The sequence below is a fragment of the Myotis davidii genome, unplaced genomic scaffold (genome assembly GCF_000327345.1).
Source record: "Myotis davidii unplaced genomic scaffold, ASM32734v1 scaffold249, whole genome shotgun sequence".
Lineage (NCBI taxonomy): Eukaryota > Metazoa > Chordata > Mammalia > Chiroptera > Vespertilionidae > Myotis > Myotis davidii.
In genome coordinates, this window is record NW_006300367.1 from 1,562,281 (window position 1) to 1,570,675 (window position 8,395).

The following is an 8,395-nucleotide window of genomic DNA, read 5'->3' on the forward strand; positions in this document are numbered from 1 at the left end:
TCAGGAGTCAAAAGTTTCTCTGTTGCATTTGTGACCAGTCCTCCAAGCAAACTGTCCTGGGGGAAATCTCTCCCATTTACATGCCAATAACAAGGAAAGTTCAACTAGAACAGGCGGATGCACAAGTTGCCCACACAGGGGGTGTACTTGGAGTGCCTGGTGCAGGTGACCAGAGAGGCTGAGCCACTGGGACCTACAGGAGACCTTCTAAATAAGTACAATCTACCAAGCCCAGGGGACATAGCAGCTCTACCCAATACATAAAAACACAGGGAGGAAACCAAAATGAGGAGACAAAGGAATATGTCCCTAATGAAAGAACAGAAGAATTTTCCAGAAAAAGAACTCAATGATATGGAGACAAGCAAGCTACCAGATACAGAGTTCAAAAGAATGGCTGTAAGGATGCACAAGGAACTTAGTAAGAACTACAAGAACATAAAAAAGATCCAGTCAGAAATGAAAAATACAGTAACTGAAATAAGTAATGCATTACAGAGACTCAACAATAAATTAAGTGAAGCAGAGAACTGCGTCAGTGATTTGGAAAATAAGGTAGCAAAAAATACCCAATCAGAATATCAAGAAGAAAAATAATCCAAAAAAATGAAGACAATTTTCAGGGCCTTTGGGACAACATCAAATGCACCAATATTCATTTCATAGGCGTACCAAAAGGAAAAGAGAGAGAGCAAGGAATTGAAAACCTATTTGAAGAAATAATGATGGAAAACTTTCCTTAACTGGACAAAGGTAATAAACATACAAATCGGGGAAGTACTTATAATCCCAATCAAGATGATCCCAAAAAGGCCCACACCAAGACACATCATAATTAAAGTTCCAAGGATAAAGACAAAGAGAATTTTAAAAGTAGCAAGAGAAAAGCAATTAGTTACCTACTAAGGAACTGTCCTAAGACTCTGAGCTGATTTCTCAACAGAATCTTTGCAGGCCAGAGAGATTGATATGAAATATTTAAAGTGATAAAAAGCAAGAATCTACAACTAAATCTTCTCTATTCAGCAGAGCTATTATTTTAAATTGAAGGAGAAAGTGTTTCTTAAGCAAGAAAAAGCTAGAGTTCATTTCCACCATATGGTATTTGAAAAAATGTTAAGTGTCTTCTGTAATAAAAACAAGAAAAAGAAAGATCAAAACCAAAATTAATAAAATGGCAATAAATATATATCTATCAACAATTATTGTAAAACCAAATGGATTAAATAGTCCAGTCAAAGACACAGATGACTTAATGGATAAAAAAAAAAAAAAGATCCTTACATATGCTGTTGACTCACTTCACATTGTTAGTAAAAGGATGAAAAAAGATATTTCACAAAAATGGAAATTAAAAAAAGAAAACTAGAGAACAATACTTATATCACAAAATAGACTTTAAAACAAATGTTATAACAGGAGACTAAATAGGACCCAGAAACTCCACTCTGTGTATTTATCAGAAGAAACTCAAAATACTAATTTGAAAAGACATATGCATCCTATGTTCATTGCAGCATTATTAATAAAAAGATAAAGAAGCCACTTAAGTGTCAAATAATAAATGAATGTATAAAGAAGTGGTGATATGTACAATGGAATATGACTCAACCATAAAAAAGGAATGATGTCTTGCCATCTGCGACAAAATGGGTGGACCTAGAGGGTGTTGTGCTGAGTGATATAAGCCAGACAGTAAAAGACAAATGGCAGATTATTTCACTGATATATAGAATCTAAAAAACGAAGTAAACAATCATAAGAGAAACAGACTCATAGATACAGAGAACATTTTGATAATTGTGAAAGAAGGTTTAGGGGAAACAGGTAAAAATGGTGAAGAAATTAAAAAGTACAAATTGGTAGTTAAATTACCATATATAGTCAATAGTGCCATGGAGTCACCTCATTGGCCAAGATGACGACAAGAGTGGGGGTGAGGTCTCTTACACAGAGCAAAACAAAGGCTTGAAAGGCGAATGGATGGCCCAAAACATCAAAAGCTAGCAGGGTGATTAGATAGAGAAAGAAAGCCCTTACCTCCTTATCACTATAAAAACTGCAGGCTTGAGCAGGAAGGCGAGATCGTCTTTGAGACAGGAACCCACCATTCTCCCAGGTTGGCTCCTGAATAAGCCTCTTCCCTTCTGAAGCAAAACTGTCTCACCAGTTTGCCTTTGCTTCCACCGGCAGCCAAACCCACCTGTTAGTTTTCAGGTTTTGGTGAGCCAGCTGGGAAGATGTGGACCATGATAAGTCCTAGATTGCCCCGGCTCATGTCCCAGCTGCCTGTGGCAGGCTTATCCTGAGAGCAGGCTGGTGAAATGAAAGAGATTTCTAGGCATCAACCACCTGAAATGCTTGGCTGGTGAAAAGAAATTAGTTTCTAGGAGTAGATGGCCCCCAGGGTTTGGTGAGTCAAACCAGCAGCCAGCCCCCTGGGCTTTGAGCCACTGACAGCGGCTGACCTAGTTTTCATGAGCTGGCTGTATGAAATTAACGGGAAGGCCAATGCTAACTTCTGGAATCTGCTTCGGCTGAGAGATTCTGAGCAGCTGCAGCAAGTTTTAACTCGCTGGTTATCTATCCCTGCCATTTGGGCTCTGTGCCATTTGGGTCCATTTGCAACATCAGTTGGCAGAAGAGAAGAGGCTAGAACTTGCTCATGAAAGCTCATTGAGACTAAGGGAATTATGGATCCAAGTTCTGTTCAGATGTTCCACTTTGTCTGGGGTCTTCCTATGGTTATGGCTTTGGGTTTGTACTTTTGTGCCATTTGGGATTGTTCTGTTTTAAACTCCTAAAGGGAGCCCACTGGGCTGGATTTTAGCAGATTGGTCCACGTACAGCTATAATTCATTGACTAAAAAGAGATTGGTTTTCTAATGTAACACTGCTTGGCCTATGTATATTTTAGACTATGAGGGAAAATGACCCCTAAATGGTTCTCTAAATTACTACACTGTCATACAGTTGGTATTGTTTTGCCAATGGGTAGGAAAATGGGATGAAATCTGTTATGTCCAGGTATTTATGCTATTACACAATGCGTGATGAAGAAATGGTCCCCCCCTTAAAGACCAGACAGGGCTCTCAATAAGGCCAGGGAGCATCCTTATCCATACTGGGACAGTTTATCATCGAAACTGGGCAGAAATACAAAACTAACCAAGGGAGATAGCTGGAGAGTTGGTAACTGGAGTCACTGGACAGTTACAAAAATAGACGTACCTTCAACCTCAACAATGCCTGCTTGGCGATCAAAAAATAACACAGTTTTCTCTACATGCAAGACTGCCCCATTCCATTATTGGGCTAAGATTTGCTTTGTAAATTGCATGAACAAATAGCATTTTTCCCTGAGAAACAGCAATTATGTTTAGGAGTCCAGCCGGGATATGCTCTCTAGCTCCAGGTGCTCCCGGCTTGCCTGGAAATATCCAGAAATGAACCTTTCCACCCAAGATTTATGAGCAAGTTGATTAAGCAGTATGGGCTGACAGAACCCCAGGTAAAGTGGTTAACATCTAAAATAAAATTGAACTAGAGCTCATGACAAAAGAATGGGCTCCATGGCAATAGCAGCTTTAACAAGTAGAGAAATTCACTCTGGACAACCTAATATGATATTTGTACCACACCTAACCCTGTTGAAACAGAAAAGAGGGTATTGGCCGAGGGCAGGGGGCATTGGAAAATTACAAGGCCAATTTATCAGACAACCCAAGTGTTTCCTTACAAATTAACACTATCTTGAACCCGGCCACCCTACTCCCAGACTCAAAGGGAAACTCAAACCTCCAAGATGATTGCTTAGCAATCATTGACAAAATTCATTCCTGCAGACCAGTTCTATTGGACCAGTCACTGACAGAATCTGACTAGGAATTGTATAGCGATGGTAGTAGCTTCATAGAGAATGGTCAACAATGAGCTGGGCATGTGGTAGTCACCTCAGACAAGGTAATAGAGTCACAGGCCCTTGCCTTGGGAACATTGGGACAAAAAGCTGACTGATAACAGCCCTCACCAGACCCTTAGATTTATCCCAGAGAAAGAATAACATCTTCACAGATCCCTAAATATACCTTCAGGGTGGCCCATGCCCATGGGGCAATGTAGAAAGAAAGAGGACTCTTAACCTTGGGTAATAAAGATATAATACATGCAAATGAGATTTCAAATTGCTGGAGGCAGTGAATTTCCTGAACCAGATTGTCATAATGCCATTCCCAGGACACCAGAAGGACAATTCCCAAACAAGTCAGGGAAACCAAACTGCCAATAAAGCGGTAAGACAAATCACCTGAAGCTGCCACTTACTGGGGCTTTAACTCCCCACCTGGACTTGCATGAGGACTAGCCCAAGGATTGGTATTCTCTAGCACTGACGCTAATTCTATATGAGCATGAAGTTCCAGTATATCCTGTCCTCAAACACCTACATGAGGGATCCATTGTGGAAGGTATGCTTTAATGCACCTCATTAGACCATGTTTGAAGGGCCTTCATTTACAAAGGACCATTCAGAAGATTACTTGAGGCTGTCAGATATGTGCCCAAAACAATCCTAAAACAGAATGTTCCCCAACTGCAAAGGTAGTACAATATAAAGGAATATGCCCATTTGAGGACTGGCAAGTTGACTTTACACAGATGCCTAAAACTATAGTTTTTATAGACACCTTTTTTCTGGATGGGTAGAAACATACCCCACTAGAACAGAGAAGGGAACTGAGGTTGCAAAACTTCTACTCAAAGCAATAATCTCTAGAGTTGGACTTCCTCACATCATTCAGAGCAACAGCGGATCATCCTTCACTTCAGAAATCTCCCAGAAGATAGGACAAGCCCTACAGATTCAATGGAAGCTATGTGCATCTTGGAGACTCCAACCTATGAGGGAGACTGAGAAAGTGAACCATTCAATAAAGAAAACCCTGGCAAAATATGCCAGGAAACACACTTGGAAAGGAACCAGGCACTTCCTATTGCTCTGTTTTAGGGCAGTGCCCTAAAGCAGGTTTAAGTGAAGCCCTTTAAATAGTTTATGGGAGACCCTTCCAAGTTTCTGTTTTAGGGACACTCCCTTTAGATTTAGAATATGAATAAAATATCAAACAATATGTACAACATTTAGGCCAAACTAACAATTTTGCACTAATTTGCTCATTGCAGGTCTATCTACCTGTCTGACTACCCCTAACATCCATTGCAGCCAGGAGACCAAGTTTTAACTAAAGACCTGGAAGACTCAAGGTCCTGAACAGCAGTTCACTGAGCAATGGTCTCTATGATGTCTGATGACAATACACTCTTCCCTAAAGCCCACAGGAATCAAGCCTTGGATTAATCACACATGATTAATAGGTGCCACCTGAGGAGGACTTGCATCTTGTTGCTGCTAATACTGCAAGGGAAAGCTGCACCTGCACTCATACAAAATAATTTTTTTGGGGGGTGGGGGGGAAGCACCTTTTCTTTTTTCTTTTTTCAATCCTCACTCGAAGATATACTTTTTTATTGATTTTTAGAGAGATAGATAAATGATAGAGGATAGATAGATGATGATAGATAGATGATTGATAGATAGATGATAGATAGATAGATAGATAGATAGATAGATAGATAGATAAACATGGACGTGAGAGAGAAACATTGACTGGTTGTCTTCCATACGCACCCTGACCAGGGATTGAACCCATAACCTATTTATGCATCTTAACTGAGGTTTAAGCCCACAGCCTTTTGGTGCATGGGATGATGCTCCAACCAACTGAGACACCCAGCCAGGGCAGGACAGCGCCTCTTAAAGGTCTTACCTTGGAAGCCCATCTGCAACACCATCTCTTGAAATATGAAACAGTCTACCATCTTTGCTTGTTAATCATTGCCATCCTCTGGACACTGCATATGCCACCTTTTGAAGACAGCAATCCTTCTATCTTGTGTAAAGGCTTCCTTCTAATTTTTATGCCCTTCTTCTTTAGTAAATAGTAAGAATCTCTGAAACTGGGATAAGCAAGACTGTGCTCCTTGACAGCAGGAAGAAAATACAGGTGAGACTTCTATTCATTTATCCTTGTAAGACAACAGGATCCACAGTTTCAAAGGTGAAATTGTGACTGTAGGCAGCCGGAGAGTGTGGGGGATCACCCCATTCACCAGGATGATACAGGGGGAGTTTCTTCCACTGAGCACCCCAATGGCTAGAAAGATGGATACGTAGGACCAGAACATGCCTAAAGCTAGCAGTGTGACTGGATAGAGAAAGAAAGTCCTCCACTTTTTATTCCTATAAGAGCTGTGGGCTTTAGCAGGAAGGTAAGATGGTCTTTCATATGGGAGTCTACCATTTTCCCAGGTTAGCACCTGAATAAACTTTTTTTTTTTTTTCCTTTTGCACAAGAACTGCCAGGACTGACCAGCAGACTCGGAGCGACAGATGAATGATTACTCTGACACACTTTCCTGTGTAAGAGAGGGCTAAAGGACTGCCTGGCTAAAGGAACCAGACAACCCTATTCGCCTGCCTCCTTAGGCTTTTATTGTAGCAACAGCTTGACCTAAAATTAACCTCTGGATACTATCAGTAGGGTAAGTATACTTGAGAAAACACATGCATCTGTAGTGTTCTTTAAACAAAGTAGTGTCTAAAGACTAAACATAGAGATTCCGGTAAAACATCCGGTGCTCAGACATGTTTGGAAAAGTCAAGGTAGGGTCTGATGCTTTTGGCATGAATCCCCTAGAGACCTCCAACCCTTTGAAGTATCCTCCTTATAGACTTCCCAACCAAGTCCCGTGCTTCCCCACAAAGAACCTGTCTCACAAGTTTGGCTTTTGCTGCCACAGGAAACTGAACCCATTTTGTTTGGTTTCAGTTACAGAATAGTCATGGAGTGTAAAGTACAATAGGGAATATAGTCAATAATAGTGTAATAATTAGACTTACTGGGATGATCACTTCATAAATTACATAAGTGTCTAATAACTATAGTGTACAACTGAAACATATAGTATTGTACATAAACTATAATTGAAAATATAAAATTAGTTAAAATTTAAATTAAAAATTGGTAACTTTTAAAAGAATTTAAAAAATAAAAGGATAAGACATAATGGCCATGTGTGTTTTATTCCAGGTATGCAAAATTGATTTATCATTTGAAAATCAGTGAAGATATCACAATATTAACAAATGTTATGATCATCTCAATAGATTGAAAAAAAGTATTTGTCACAACCCAACACACCTCCCTGAGAAAGACTTAGGGATAGAAGAAAATCTCAGAAATTTGTCATCTGATCATATGGGGACTCAAAGAATAAGATAAATATTTGGACTCTTACTTTGGTGATATAATAGGTTAATGGGGGGGGAGGGATGGAATGATGACCTATGTGATACTTTAAACAATAAAGTTTAAAAAAATAAAAAGGTTATTGTGTAGTTATAAATAGAGTTAGGTTCAAATCTTGTCTGTTTACTTGCCAAATAAGGTATTCTCCTTCTTAGATCACAGATATCAGGACCCAAAGTATTTCATACTTTTAATATTCCATTAAGAAATGTGAAATATGCTAGAATAGCAGTTTAGCACCCAAATATAATTTCACATTACCTCAAGCTCTTTGTATTTCTCAAACATCATGAAGAGGGGTGGATTCTCTCTCTCTCTCTCTCTCTCTCTCTCTCTCTCTCTCCCTCTCTCTCTCTCTCTCCCATTCTTTCTCCAATATCTCCCTTCTCTTTCTTTTCCTCTGCCTCTTCATCTCATCCAGTTCCCTCACAACTTCTCCATTATCTTTTCATCTTTATTTAATATGTCACAAATCATCCTCCTTACTCCCTAGCCTTACCTCTCTCCCTCTGGAGCTCTAGTCCCCTGGTGTTTCTATGCTAATGAAGATGAGGGGGTAATATTTGTTATGCATCCATCCTGCACAGGCAGTCTCCTTGGGGATGGATGTACTCAAGTCTTGTGGCTTATTTGAGAGGATCTGGCTTCTCTGTTTTTATTTGTGCCACTCCCTTTTCCTCCTCCCTCCAGCTTTGTAAGGGTGAGATACTGTGAAGGTGAATGTTTAATATATGTGAGTACATGTGTTTGTGTACTGATAAGGAATGAGCAGTCACCAAACAGATTGAATGGTTTAGAATGAATAGCTGATCAATCAGAACAGCTGGGAATCTGATTCCATTGTGCACCAACTAGGTATCAGCTCCAAATACAGCACTATGCATGCTTAATTTTTAACCATATGCTTATGCACCTAATTCTCTAGTTGTATTATATGTATGTGACTGAATTATCAATAGAGTTTCTAAAAAAATTTGTGATAAAAATGCATAGCAAACTTTATTATCTTAAATTACTTCTAAGCACACTCT

The 8,395-nt window shown here is 39.6% G+C and overlaps 1 pseudogene; it reads left to right on the forward strand.

The window, feature by feature from the left end:
- Window positions 1-285: 285 nt before the first annotated feature.
- The window catches only part of LOC102769668, a 20,997-nt pseudogene continuing 12,887 nt past the window's right edge, over window positions 286-8,395 (forward strand).